This window comes from Eurosta solidaginis, chromosome 5 (assembly GCF_040869045.1).
Source record: "Eurosta solidaginis isolate ZX-2024a chromosome 5, ASM4086904v1, whole genome shotgun sequence".
Taxonomy (NCBI): domain Eukaryota; kingdom Metazoa; phylum Arthropoda; class Insecta; order Diptera; family Tephritidae; genus Eurosta; species Eurosta solidaginis.
In genome coordinates, this window is record NC_090323.1 from 229,259,441 (window position 1) to 229,275,484 (window position 16,044).

Below are 16,044 nucleotides of genomic sequence, written 5' to 3' on the forward strand. Positions count from 1 at the left end.
GCTTCCTGTATCATAGTCCAGGTTTTGCGGTACGTGTAGTAGAGATTTTACTTCATCGGATATTCCCTCATGCTTACTATGTAATTTCGATCTCCTCGATGAAATAAATAGGTCAGAAGTAACAAACAAATTATTTAAAATGTCCTCATTTGTGGCTTACGGTTAATTTTTCTTGCATGGGCTCGACGATATGCTCTAAAATCTTTATTTCTGGATTCAGCGGCTTCTTCGGAAAACTTTCCAATAGGAATGGAACCAAAATGCTCTATTATTGAAGCTCCGTGTACTAAAATTGTATACTCACTTGAAGGCATGTAATGCCATTCATATAGTTCGACGTAAACTCGAATGGTTTCTCTGGCGTGCATGTTGAACTTTTGTACATCTATTGGACACCTACATGAAAGTGCCCCTAATATTGTAGAGAATCTTTAAATTAGATTTTCACTAACACCACTTATAGAGGCGGTAGTTTTAAAGTCAGCGAAAAATCGTCTAGCGGTGTTTCCATCTTTCGTGGTACCGCGTCCTTGCTTTACCACGTCTACCAATAAACCAAATAAATCAGAATTTTTCACTAATTACTTGATTTGTTAAAAATATCATTTATTGCAAAAAAATATATGTCGCAGGATTAGGATCCTTTATTGCAATTTAAGTTAGTTTGACGCGCACTGTTTACTTTTGCTTCCACTTCCAAAAACTTCCATAATTTTCTCAACTTTTGTTTCATGTCCTACTCTCAACTCTTTGTAACCTTTTTTATAGCAAGTAAATCTAAGCGTCACTTTGATTTGATGGCCAACTATTAACTCTGTATATCCTCTAAGATTCATCGAGTTTTCGCGAATTTTGCACACATTATTTAAATAAAATTGAAAGTTTCTGGGTTAGACCTTGATACATATTTTTATTGAGAAATAGTAAAAACGATTTTAGTTAAGCCAAAATTGCTCGAAATTTGAAAAAATACCTAGATGTACACATATGCTCGTTAGGGTATGTCGATATGAAACCCGGTTACTAAAAGTGTCATAACTTTTTTAAATTAGGTTTTACGAAAAATTGTTATATAACAATAAATTATGGAAAAAGATGGCAGAATACGAAAATGTACATTTAAAGCCCTAAGTCTCAACTTTTCAATTTCGGTCCAGTGTGCGGCCGGTGCGGCAGTGAAAAGGCTATTTGTTTTAAAAGTGATTAAACTGAGACTTATAAGAATATCCGTTGGTAAATAATATAATCTTCATGTACATTTGTAGCAAGTTTGGAAAAAATAAAAAAATGTTTAATATATCGAAAGTTTTATCATATTGTGACGAATATTAGCAGCACTAAGGGATATTATCATCTCTAAGCCGATGCTAAGCAGTGACTTGTATGCACATAAGTAATTCAATCATTATGACTACACATATTTACGTACACGCAGCGGAGAAGCAACGCACAACCACATGCATATATCTGAGATACTCCCGAAGGTATGCAATGTTTGTGCAAGTGTTGCTCACATATACACGGGCATGGGGTATGAGCGAAGCTATACAATCATGCATCTGCAATTACAGCTGAGTAATTTTATTCCTGATAACTAACTAGTAAGTTCTGGAAATAAAAAAACCTAGAAATATGCAACGAGGAAACCAGACAGTATAGAAAGCAGCAACAGTACAGGCACGACAATCAGTTTGATTTAAGACGCTATCTGGCGAGCAATAGGTGATTTATTGTGAAGTACTTTAATAAAGGCCATTTTACATTATTGAATAGTGGAGTTATTTATTCAACAGTTTAGTGATTCGAGCATTAAAGTTGCAAATAAGAGGAATTACAGTAAATTCATTACAATTGGTGTCAGAAGAGAAATTTTTGAATAAATTCCGAGGACTTCGAATACAACTTGGACATGGCAAAGTGGAGTGAATTGAAGATCCAGCAACTGAAGAAGGAGTTGGAGAGCCGTGGATTGAATTCAACCGGCAATAAACTCAAACTTCAGGCACGACTACGAAAGGCAATGGAATTAAAGGAATTAACGTGGAAGAGTATGTCTTTCCTCTTGATGGCGAGGGGACAACAATAATTGAAGAGAAAAATGAAACATCGCAGACAGTTACGAGCACAGACTTGAACATGATATTGGCTGCAATATCTACACAAACATCGACAGTAACATCAATGTCGTCGCAAATGGCTTTTCAACTAGAATCCTAGGAGAACCGTATAACATCCAAGATGGAAGAACAGAAGACACGTATTGCAGAAATGTCGTCAGAAATAACATCGAAGATTGAAGCACAAGAAACGCGTATTTCAGAAATGTCTACACAGATTACATCTAAGATGGAAACACAGTTAGAAGAACAGAGGACATATATGGCTGAGCAGTTGAAAGCACAAGAAACTCGCATATCCTCGCAACTGTCTGAATAGGATGCAAGGGTATCATCAAAACTGGAAGCGCAGGATGCAAAAATCGCTCAATTTCAGGCAGAAGTCGATGATTTGAAGGGTCGTATGGAACAGTTACAACTAAATCGCCCAGCTGTTTCAACGAGTAATCCAAAGTTAACAAGTAAGGAAGGTTAAGTTCAGGTTTAACCGAACATTACATACTCAGTTGAGAGCTATGGTGACAACATAAGGGAAAATAACCATGTAGGAAAATGAACCGAGGGAAACCCTGGAATGTGTTTGTATGACATGTGTATCAAATGAAAGGCATTAAAGAGTATTTTATGAGGGAGTGCGCCATAGTTCTATAGGTGGACGCCATTTAGGGATATAGCCATAAAGGTGGATCAGGGTTGACCCTAGAATGCGTTTGTACGATATGGGTATCAAATGAAAGGTATTAATGAGTATTTTAAAAGGGCGTGGGCCTAAGTTCTATAGATGGACGCCTTTTCGAGATATCGCCGTAAAGATGGACCAGGGGTGACTCTAGAATGCGTTTGCACAATATGGGCATCAAACGAAAGGTATTAATGAGTATTTTAATCGGGAGTGGGCCTTAGTTCTATAGGTGGACGCCGTTTCGAGATATCGTCATAAAGGTGGACCAGGGGTGACTCTAGAATGCGTTTGTACGATATGGGTATCAAATGAAAGGTGTTAATGAGTATTTTAAAAGGGAGTAATCCTTAGTTCCATAGGTGGACGCCGTTTCGAGATATCGCCATAAAGGTGGACCAGGGGTGACCCTAGAATTTGTTTGTACAATATGGGCATCAAACGAATGGTGTTAATGAGTATTTTAAAAGGGAGTGGGCCTTAGTTCTATAGGTGGTCGCCTTTTCGAAATATCGCCATAAATGTGGACCAGGGGTGACTCTAGAATGCGTTTGTATAATATGGGCGTCAAAAGAAAGGTGATAATGAGTATTTTAAAAGGGAGTATTCCTTAGTTCCATAGGCGGACGCCGTTTCGAGATATCGCCATAAAGGTGGAGCAGGGGTGACCCTAGAATTTGTTTGTACGATATGGGTATCAAATTAAAGGTATTAATGAGGGTTTTAAAAGGGAGTGGTGGTTGTTGTATAGGTGGTCGCATTTTCGAGATATCGCCATAAAGGCGGAGCAGGGGTGACCCTAGAATTTGTTTGTACAATATGGGTATCAAAAGAAAGGTGTTAATGAGTATTTTAAAAGGGAGTAATCCTTAGTTCCATAGGTGGACGCCGTTTCGAGATATCGCCATAAAGGTGGACCAGGGGTGACCCTAGAATTTGTTTGTACGATATGGGTATCAAATTAAAGGTATTAATGAGAGTTTTAAAAGGGAGTGGTGGTAGTTGTATATGTGAAGGCGTTTTCCAGATATCGACCAAAATGTGGACTAGGGTGACCCAGAACATTATCGGTTGGATACCGCTAATTTATTTATATATGCAATACCTGGCAAGATTTTAAGGGTGTTTTATTTCGCCCTGCAGAACTTTTTCATTTTCTTCTACTTAATATGGTAGGTTTCACCACCATTTTATAAAGTTTTTTCTAAAGTTATATTTCGCGTCAATAAAACAATTCAATTACCTTACCATGTTTCATCCCTTTTTTCGTATTTGGTATAGAATTATGGCATTTTTTTTTCATTTTTCGCAATTTTCGATATCGAAAAAGTGGGCGTGGTCATAGTCGGATTTCGTTCATTTTTCATACCAAGGTAAAGTGGGTTCAGATTAGTACGTGAACTGAGTTTAGTAAAGATATATCAATTTTTGCTCAAGTTATCGTGTTAACGGCCATGCGGAAGGACAGACGGACGACTGTGTATAAAAACTGGGCGTGGCATCAACCGATTTCGCCAATTTTCACAGAAAACAGTTAACGCCATAAAATCTATGCCCCTACCAAATTTCAAAAGGATTGGTTAGGTTTTGTTCGATTTATGGCATTAAAAGTATCCTAGACAAATTAAATGAAAAAGGGCGGAGCCACGCCCATTTTTAAATTTTCTTTTATTTTTGTATTTTGTTGCACCATATCATTACTGGAGTTGAATCTTGACATAATTTACTTATATACTGTAAAGATATTAAATTTTTTGTTAAAATTTTACTTTAAAAAATTTTTTTTTTTAAAAGTGGGCGTGGTCCTTCTCCGATTTTGCAAATTTTTATTAAGCGTACATGCAGTAATAAGAGTAACGTTCCTGCCAAATTTCATCATGATATCTTCAACGACTGCCAAATTACAGCTTGCAAAAGTTTTAAATTACCTTCTTTAAAAAGTGGGCGGTGCCACGCCCATTGTCCAAAATTTTACTAATTTTATATTTTGCGTCATAAGTTCAACTCATCTACCAAGTTTCGTCGCTTTATCGGTCTTTTGTAATGAATTATCGCACTTTTTCGGTTTTTCGAAATTTTCGATATCGAAAAAGTGGGCGTGGTTATAGTCCGATATCGTTCATTTTAAATAGCGATCTGAGATGAGTGCTCAGGAACCTACATACCAAATTACATCAAGATACCTCAAAATTTACTCAAATTATCGTGTTAACGGACGGACGGACGGACGGACATGGCTCAATCAAATTTTTTTTCGATCCTGATTATTTTGATATATGGAAGTCTATATCTATCTCGATTCCTTTATATATGTACAACCAACCGTTATCCAATCAAACTTAATATACTCTGTGAGCTCTGCTCAACTGAGTATAAAAACACCATCCTTTGACAGTTCTGTTTTTTTTCAGGTGTTTAAGCTTCAGTTTGAGAAGACGTCAGCAGTGAACAACTGGACTGCGGAAGATATAGTTGCTGCACTGTTCATGGCATTGAAGGGGCCTGCAGTTGAGGTTTTACAAACCATCCCAGACGGCGAACGGAACTGTCATGAAGCATTGATGGGCGCTCTAGAGAGACGATGCGGAACTGAGCATACGAGACAAATATACCAAATTAAGTTACTGAACCGCTTCCAGAGGCCTGGTGAAACATTGAAAGAGTTTGCGTCGGATGTTGAAAGGCTGGCACATTTAGCGAATGCGGACACACCCGTTGAATACACTGAAAGGTAAAGATTCAGAGCTTTATAAATGCTATACGGGACGTCGAAACAAAACGAGCTACATACGCAAACCCAAAGCCAACATTCGCAGAAACGGTATCATATGCTCTGATTCAGGAAACAGTGTCGCTTCTGTGTAAGCCAGTTTTCAAAGCACGCCGTGTGGAAGTAGAAAGGCCAGAGTGCGTAGACGCAATTTTAGAAGCTTCAAAAGAAACACAACAGAAGAATAATGGTACAATCAATTGTTTGAAGTTCGGAAACCCAGGTCACATTGCTCGTCATTGCATCACCGGTCCTGGTAGTTCCAACTTCGGTGGCCGTAAATGCAAAGCTGAGGGAGATAAGCAAGAGCGAGTCATATGTAAAGATCGAAAACTTGCCCACGCTACTGAATGTGATATCTGTGTCGCAAATTGGAAGGAAATCGAGCATTCTTACCATTAGAGGGAATGTGGATGGCAAGGAGCGTGTACTGATTGTAGTTACGGGCGCATCTCAATCCTTGATTCGATCTGATTTAGTCAACAGGAGAGTAAAACCGTTGCCTGGAGCAAGGTTGCGTACGGTCACAGGCGAGTATAATCAAGTCCTGGGAGAAGTGATATGTGAAGTCTTAATTGGGAAGGTCATGGTTTTACACAAATTCATTGTGGCGGAGATTGTTGATGAAGTCATATTGGGAGTGGACTTCTTAGTTGACCATGACATCAAGGGCGATATGCAGAGAAGGGTTATGCGTTATGAGAACCAGGATGCACCACTTTAGTTTAGTTTGGAGAAAGGGTTCAGCAGTAATCGAGTACTGGTGGAGAAGACTCGACAAAGACCACGAAAGTCAAAGGTAAAGGTTGGTGGTTCGAATGGGCCAAATAAATCGAAATCAAAAGCACCTGCGAGAGAAATACTGGCATTGACAAAACCAAAGGGATGCTCGAAAACGAAGGAAAGAATTTCCCAGAAGGAATGCGGGGGTAGTTTCAAGCCAGGGCGCACCACTGTTGTGAAACGTGGAACTGTACTAACTATGCGAATCTAATCCGTCAAGCGCAAACTCTGAGAAGTAGTTCATTGGCCAAACAACAGAGTGCGAGGGATCGATCCAGGATAATGAGTAGTAAGATGAAACGCAGGTACGATGAGAACAATAATTCGGAAGGTTTCTTGCTGGGAGATTTGGTACCGGCGGAAAGTGTTCCATCCAAATTACGGTGCGGTTGAGAAGGCCCGTACAAAGTTGTGAAGATCACTGATACCATCTACTGCATTGAAACCATTGGGAAAGCACGAAATAAAAGAGTGGTACATTTGGAGATGCTAGCGGCGTTTAGATCAGGAAATTTGTCTGAACGGGACGATCAGACATACGTGGAGGGCAGTGTGACGAATACTGTCAACACTAAGGGGTACTATCATCTCTAAGCCGATACTAAGCAGTGACTCGTATGCAAATAACCAAATTAATCATTATGTCTACACATATGTACGTACACACAGCGGAGAAGCAACGCACAACCACATGCATATATCTGAGATTCTCCTGAAAATATGCAATAGTTAGTTGTATTCCTAGATAGAATTGAACATCCAGTTGACAATCGCAAAAGTTAAAACTAATACCATAGCCATCCAGAAGCACACAAAGTATGCAATAAGTGTGCAAGTATTACTCACATATACACTCGCAAGGGCTATGAGAGAAGCTATAAAATTTGTGCATCTGTAGTTATAGCTGAGAAATTTATAGGTGATAACTAACTAGTAATTTCTGGAAATAGAAGCGCCTAGAAATATGCCGGCGATGAAACCGGCAGCAACAGTAGGGGCACGACAACCAGTTTGATTTAAGACGCTATCTGGCGAGCAATAGGAGTGTTATTGTGAAGTACTTTAATAAAGGTCATTTTGCATTATTGAATAGTGGAGTTATTTATTCAACAGTTTAGTGATTCGAACGTAAGCAGAAAGTTGCAAATAAGAGGAATTGCAGTAAATTCGTTATAATATTTTTGACTTCATGCTGTAAAAAATATTTTGTGTCTGTAAGTACAACTAGCTTATTCGATGTTTTCCTCTTGTTGATGGTGTGTTGGCTTAGGCGAAATCCAAAGCTTCCAACTATTTCTCAGCCAGAGGCTATAAACAGCTGTATTTCAATACAACTTTCCGGATATCTTAGGTTGATAACAAGAAGTATTGACGGAGAATAGTGATACAAGTGTGAGAACCCAAAAACGCTATATTATTATTATTAATATTACTTGGTCTGGAAGCACTGTGACCTTTGGGCAGATCTATTGTGCACGACATTTCAGCCTAATTTTATATCTGGAGGCTTTTGATGTATCTAAGTACCTCTTTAGGGTTTTTACTCCTTATCACATAGGGATTAAGAGTCACACCACCTAGATGGGACAGTCTCTGCCTAGCCAGAGCGACGCATTTGCAGAGAATGTGAACTGGCGTTTCATCCTCCAGCTCACATAAACGACAAATTTGGTTATTGGATAGCTTTAACTTACTTAGGTGATATCGTAGACCACAGTGTCCCGCATAGTAGCCAGTGAGAGTTTTTAGGTCCTCCCTGCTTAGATTAATGAGTTTGGCTGATACTTTCGTTGCGGGAAGTATACACAGTTTGGCGTACCTTTGCCCCGGGAAGTCAACCCAGTGACGTCTGAATTAGATTCCCAGATTCTGGATTAGATTCCCAGTTATTTCTGGTTTCCCTGGTGTGTGCTTTTGTAAGTAAACAAAAGGGCTCTGGGCCATAGAATGGTGCCATAGCACCCTGCTTTGCTAGGTAATCTGCATGTCCATTACCTTCATGTCCGGGAGCCCATCCACACAAAACCTTGTTTTTGGCTCCCAGGTCGTTAATGATTTCAGTGCGGTGCACTAGCTTAAATGTCGCAGTGCAAGATTTCAAGGCACGCAGGGCCACCTGGCTGTCCGACATAACAGATGCTCTTCGATGTTGAGCCTCTCCGCAGACATTCTCTACCACAGACTTCTATTGCATGGATTTCTGCCTGAAATATGGTGGGGTAGCAGCCTATTGGCCTCAATTTCTTAAAGTTCGGCCCATCCCCGCTCCCGCTTTTCCGTCATGTAATTTCAATCCATCCGTGAACCATAGCTCTGAGTCAGGGTCATTTTAGGGACTCCCTGTTTTCGAGTGGGTCCTGTCCACAATGGGCACTGCAAAATTCTGTGAGATTCTGAGCTTAGGGGACATTACGTCACGCAGTTGTAATGTGGGATTTCCTATGAATTTTCTTATTACTTTCATAAGCCCTTTCATGTTTCCTAGCTTCAACTCCGAAATATTTGGAAGTTTTAGTGCGCCCAGTGTTGCCTCTTTCTCTATCAGAATAGGGAAGGGAGATATTCTCACTAAAGCACTAAGTGTTTCAGCAATGGCCAATGTCATCGCACCCGTTATGCCAATGTAAACTAGTCAACGCAGTTTGCTTAGCTTTGCTGTTGCCGTTCTTTGCGTGGCCTTCTGCCACCAAACTAGGGAAGCATATATGACCATTGGCCTTAAAACTTTATTAAATGTCCAGTAAACCATTTTTGGAGATATCCCCCATGTTTTCCCGTATAGTCGAGTACAGGCGAAGAAAGCTCTTGTTGCTTTGTTTAGGATAGTATCCGAATGAGCATCCCCGTGAGAATTCTATCCAGTGTAACCGCTATAACCGATGCAAAGAGAGCAAAGTTCATAGTTCATAGTTAATTTAAATAAAAAAAGTAGAAAAAAAATGAGGCCTTGGAAATATTTTAATACGATATATCAGCCTAGAAAAGAAGGTTTTTAATAAGTTTTTCGAGCTCCCGAAAATTCTTTTGGTGGAAGAAACATGGATCGAAGTATGCAAAGCAAGCCTCTTTAAGTGTCCGTAAGTTTGCTCAGAACATTTTGACAAAATATACACGTTTGTCAATTGCTTGTTCAAAGGAGGTCCTTATAAACAGACACCGCAATTTCTTGATAAATTGGCTACTAGTCCACATTTTTTATTTTTTTATTTATTGTATAATTCAAGCGTTGTGCTTTAGGGGGGAATTGTTAAACCATTTTTTAGTGAGAACATTGCCCTGTAGCTCTGCAGGTTAACCACTATTTATGAGAGTGTTTTTGCCCGTTGTACCAGGATTCACCTTGCGGCAGCCCCGCCTATACACATTCAGTGCCCTTTTAGCATTGACATAGATGTGCAGACTTTGGACGTACACTTTTTCTCAACATGCCTCGAGCAGTATCCACTATAGGGGTATAACAATAGGGCCATGCTAGAACAGCAGGATTTTTCGAGTATTTCTTCTGTCTAGGGGTCAAGCTCCCATAAAGATGTTAGTCATTAACCAATGTATGAGTCATTACCCACTATTATTCAATAAAATTGCATGCTTTACTGTATTCTCAATCGATATACATATATGCACATAAATCGTGTTAAAGCATATTATTATTGTCTCAGATGACCATTGCGTTTTCATTCTAGAGGAAATTTCCATTACGAAAAACACACAATTTTGCCTTAAAGAGTAACGGTATGGCAACGCTTCTGGCAAAACAACAAACAATATGTACTTCAAAAATCCCTAAATACGTCAAAAAATATTGAGTGGAACCATGATGTAATTACAAGGTGAATGACGTTGGCAGCTTCTCTTTCTTATCCGCCATCTTGAACTCCCACTCTCAAACTCAATTTGCCTCTTTGCGAAACTGCTTTCTCATTCCGAGGAAAAATTGTAGTTAAACCCATACAAAAAAACTTTCCTGGAAAAGTATGCAAAAGCATCACTTTTTTTCTCCAATTCTATTTTGTGTTCACTTTTCTATAGCTCAAACTAGTGACAATTCTCAAAAAAATCATTATTTTTCCAACAAAAACATTTAAGTTTGCCATTTTTTAGTTCTATGAGAAAACCGATCGAATATATTCAATAACCCGTGGTCATTTATTTCCCAATCGTTGCTTGTTCGCGGCATTAAATCATCGAAAATATTGTCCAGAATGTAGACGACCATGCACACGCAACCGAGTGTACCCTACGGAGAACGGTCAGAGTTGGATAAGAAGTTACATATATGATTCCGATGCGGCTGATATGTATACCAATATGCCGATGTGGACACCACTTTTCGAATTAGAATTAAATGGATCTAGAAATGTACCAATGGCCCCACCTGAACCATCTGATGCTATACAAACTGGAACAGATTCAGATGGTAATCCAACATATGCAGCACGTGTCTATTTTCAAGATCTATTGCCTGCCGCCTATGCACCGGCAAAAGGTGTCGCACACGCTTCACATAGCATTAACGTTTTAGTCAACACGTCGAGTTACTAAATAATTTCAAAGATAAATGGGTGGCCGATTTAAATGGACATGTACCTGTGGAGCTGTGGTTGGTGGTTATTCGGAATTAGGTGAAACATACGTTTCACGTGCTACATTAAAGACAAAATTTTACTAGGCAAAGTACATCCTTCGCATAGAGTAATGTATACGCCAAACAATGCCACTGAGGTGAACAGATCTGAATATGAGGTACATATTGGTACCAGAAACTATCACAGCAGAAAGTAACGACGAAACAAATGACGAAGTTTAGTCGTACGTGAATTGGTTAATTGTTTACCTTAGGGTACAACTGCTAAAAATCTTCCGAAAATATCGGGCGAGGTGTCAAAAGACGCGCCTTGATCCCAGGACCACGAATCCGAAAGCGGAAATTAAGAATTTTATTTCGGTGAAAAGATATTTCTAAAAACCGAAAAATGGCCCCGGAGCGCTCCGAGACCGGGAGTGGGATCCATAGTATTGCGCAGAACACCTTTCTGCATTGGCGGCCTTCGGCCGCGCTTATAAAAAGTTACCCTGTGTGGGTCCAACACCGGTTTGGAGACAAAAATTTTATCCGCGCAAAACACTTTTACCCACAGTTTTTCTTGTGGGTAAAACAAAATCATCAAAATTACAACAACCACATGAAAATTTTTGATTTTGTTTGCAAATATCTCCGAAGAGAAATAAAATTTCTAATTTCCGCTTTTGGATTCGTGGTCCTGAGATTAAGTCGCGTCTTTTGACACCTCTCCTGATATTTTCGGAAGAGTTTTAGCAGTTTTACCCTAAAGTAAACAATTACCGTAAATTGAGTGCAAAATTATAGTGGTTAGAGGAAAGGAAAATAATCAATTTTAGTATATGACCAACTAATGACTTCGTATGGATCTTTTACTTTGTTTACAACAGACATATTATCCTAGCAAAATCATATAGCGAAATGTAATCACTTAATGTGTATTTGTGTATCTGTTTTTATTATTATTGTAAATATTATTTTAAAGGACAACTTAAATATATAAATCGAAAATTTTTAACTAAAATAGTTGAAAAATTAAAAGTCACTGAACTTCTTAGACTATTTTGTTGATAACACACAAACTCCTATTAAAACGGTCGATCTCACTTTAGAAAAGAACTGGGCAGCTTCGGCAGAGAACTAATTTCAATCTAACTTTACTGTTTTGGCCCTAAGCATTAGAATTTTACTGTTCCTTTCAGTTAAAGGGCCAAAGTGACAATGCTAAACCCTATTTAACTCAAAGTTGCACTGAAAAACCGGGCGACAGAGTTTAAACTCTAATAACCAAGGGCGGAAACTGTTATTCCTTTTATAATATAATTCCTTGCAAAACTATTAATTTTGGCCCTTAATATATTTGGATCAAGATAAAATTTTTTTTTTGGATTTTTATTACCTGAGTCCGATAGAATTTAATTAGTTTAAAAATTTTAATTCCGATAAGCCGTTTCTTTGGTATGAAGCCGGACTTTTATTTTGGCTTTAAAAACTAGAAGTCCGGATTAAACTTTTATTTCCGGACTTTTATTTTTAAAGGCCGAGTTTAACTGGTTCTATCGGACTCAAAAAATAAAAATACAGAAATACAGACTCAAACATTTTCACCTAGGACAATTTTTTGACCCGGACTTTTTAGACTCCGAAAAAAAATAATTATTATTTTCCATCCCTGCTAATAACAAGAGATATTTTTCGAATTTTTCTATAAATCGACGTGGCGTACCAAATCCAGCATTTTCCATATTTTTTTTACAAAGGAGTTCAATGGAAAAAAATTTGAAAGCGCTAGTCATCGTTGTGCAGTGTGAATGAAATTACTCCTTCACAGTTGAACAAAGTCTTAATTTTAAAATTCAAAATTGTCGTGCAAGTTACTTATGTCGATTTTGAAAGTAAATAGGAAGATATGGCATACATGTAGAAAACCGCTCGAACATATCCCATTTTATATTTCAAATCTTGTTACGGATATGAAGCATTTAATTTAATTATCAGTCTCCTTCAAACTCATAGTGAGCATATTTTAATAGAAATATAGGAGTATTACATATATAAATAGTACATTATCCATATACCGAATTTCATCCCAATCGGTAGAAGCGATTCAGAGTAGTACTGAATATATAAATATACAAAAAGGAACAATTTTAAGTTTTAAGATTAATGTAAGTTATATTTTAATCTAAAAACTAAAAAAAAAAAAAATACATTTTTCTTACCATCAAAGATTTAATGCTTTTATTCAAAAAAGTATCAAATTTAATACTATTTTAGAAAACGGCCTCTCCTGTTCTTCCCCTTTCTCTCATAATTCGTATTATGTGGGAGTCCTCAGAATGAGCTGCCACTACATAGAACACCTGGCTTTATTACATCATGGAGTGGAACTACCTTTTTTTGTATCATGGTGCTAACTAACATCACTGTATTTAATTCGAGATTGTGACAAAGGTGCAAAACGGTGCATGTGCCGCACTATATCTGGCAAAAAAAATAGCCTTATAAAACGAAGCCACTACTTGTACTGCTATCTTGGTACTGTTAGCTAGGTATGTACATACCGCAGACCCTAACTGACCCCTGTTCTTTTTAAGCATGAAAGCGCGTCAAAAATAGCAAATTTCCCATATTAATATTATCTTCTAAGCAAAAATAAACACTTTAGGCTTTGACATGAGCCCGCACAGTTTTGACAGCTTTTTCCTAAATTATTGCCTTTCTAGAAAGTTCCCGTGGAATATTAGCTGAGGTGCCTAAAATTTAGGCGAAAAAAGTATATATTTTCCGGAGTAAACTATTGTAAAACACACATAATTGCAATCTAATAATAGTGTAGATTTTGATGATGATGATATACATACAAACAATAATATTTTGATTGAAATCCAAATAGCGTTATTTTTTAATATTTATTTATGCTGTAATATTACTTACCACTTGATTATGTGACACGCCAATAATTTATCTGATATTTGGTGAATTTTTGAATTTATAAGTTTTAACTATACACGTACACATGTGATTACAGAAGTTTCGTATTACAACACACTCAGTTTAAATAAATTTGGAATATTTATTATTCAGTTTAATTTAACATAAATGTCACTCTGAAAATTTTCAAAAGAAATTTCGACACCATTATATATATATATATATATTTTTTTTTTGTTTTTCAGGTTTTTAAGAGAAGTGTTATTTATGAGAAGTTTCAAACCATTGATAGCATTATCGCTGTATACTGAGTATAATTTTCCTTAGACTAACAGTACTCGTCAATATTCATTTTGTATGAATTAAGCGAGGGTTGCTCTTATTGCTTTCAAATATATGAAAACATTTATTTGAAGCAATTTTCAATTTATAATTCGTTAGCTTAATTTGAAAATGTGCTAAGTCACTTTTTTAGAAAAATTGTATTTTAATGCAGTTTTAAAACTGAATTCAAAATAAAAAATATTTAAATTTTTCATTTTTACATGCTGTGGGCAATGGTGTGTAAATGTGCTAAGTCGTCAGCTTTTAAAAAGAATGTGCTAAGTCAACCTGTCAATAATATCAATCTGAATTACTAGTCATTTCTTTGTGCGCGTATTTTATTTATTTATTTAATTCATTCAGTCTAAAAGTACATGCTTTGTTCTTGTTGTTGTATTAACTATAAAGACACTCCCCGAAGGCTTTGGGGAGTGTTACCGATGTTGATGGCCCTTTGCCGGATATAGATCCGGTACGTTCCGGTAACAAACCACTATTAAGGTACTACCAGCTCAATCATCTCGGGAACGATTTATATGACCACATTAAACCTTCTAGGCCATCCTGCCCTCCACAGGAGGAGGAACTTGGGGTCGCCAGAGCGTCGGCTGTCGACGAAACAGGATTCGCCACTGTTAGTTGAGTTGACAATTGGGCTGGAGAAGCTATATATGCTGGCAAACCCTTGAAATTGGATTTACCCAATTGAGACATGCCTTTGGTGTATGATAAATGCTTTGCGCTGAGTATAATCTACTTCAATTCTTACATGTTGATAACTACATGCTTTCTTACAGACTAGTCAAAAATAGAAAACAATTCAAGCTTAAACTTATATAAGCTGTTATTAAAATTAATAACACTACTGAAACAACGAAATCAATGTGACTAGAAAAAGAGAGTTTGGAGTCAAAAATTACACTCAAGTCTTTACTCTCTTGACAGCGATTTAGAGATTTAGCACTTAGTTTGTAGATAAAGTATTTGGCAGTAGTCTTTATTGAATAAGACACAACACAGCATTTGTTTGAATTTAAAAATAAGTTATTGTCTGCGCACCATCCGGCAAAAAAGTCCAGATCAGAACCGTTAGAAATAAAATTAATAAATATTTAAATAAATGTAAGGCGCGATAACCTCCGAAGAGATTTTAGCTCGAGCTTATCTTCCAATTTACATCGTGCTCCTATTTTTAATTTTTCCTACAAATTGGCGGGACGGGACATGATTTTTATTTATTTTTTTCAAAGCTTCTACACTAAAAGTATTGCAACTAAAGTATCCTCATTCACAGTTTTGAGAAAAAAAGGTTATTTCAAAAATAATTCAGATTTTTTCGTCTCCTGTAAAATTCGTAAAAAGTGACTTAGCACATTTTCACATTAAGCTAACGAATTTATTTATTAATTTGGGAAACATTTAAACAACGTGACATCAGGACGAACAAGGCGACAGCTTTTTCGATTATACCTTGTAAATCTCTTCAGAGCCGGGATTGGGATTTGAACCCGCACTCCTACGATGGTTGAAGTGTTACAAACGCATTCAGCCACGTCATACCTTAGTTGTTGTAAACTTTACCCCAATTGCCTTCTTTGCTATTTTATTCTTTTTGCACACTACATACTTCGTATGTAATGATTTGTTAAAGTTATGCTTGTTGGTGTGACGGTTTCAAAGAAACTGGTATTGTTGCTTTTGTTCTATATGGGGTATTCCATCCCATTTCGACCAATTTTGAACCCGACCCCTTTAGAATTGGCGGAAAGTTTTTCTTTTTTTCCTAGCTTACGAAAGACGTTTTTCAGAATTTTTCAAATTTTTTCATCCAACTCAAAAAAAGTTATGAATTTTTAAAAAAACACCGTTTTTGTTT

General features: G+C 37.3%; 1 protein-coding gene across 4 annotated transcripts in view; it reads right to left on the bottom strand.

The window, feature by feature from the left end:
- LOC137252707 (pleiotrophin-A-like) overlaps positions 1 to 16,044 on the bottom strand; it is a 326,419-nt gene that overhangs the window by 102,464 nt on the left and 207,911 nt on the right. For 2 of the 4 annotated variants that reach the window (XM_067788752.1, XM_067788753.1), the window contains exon 2: positions 13,848 to 14,020. The exons of the other annotated variants lie outside the window; for them this stretch is intronic. The gene's annotated coding sequence lies outside the window, so the exon portion shown is untranslated. The remainder of the gene's footprint in view (positions 1 to 13,847; positions 14,021 to 16,044) is intronic. 4 annotated transcript variants of the gene reach the window in all.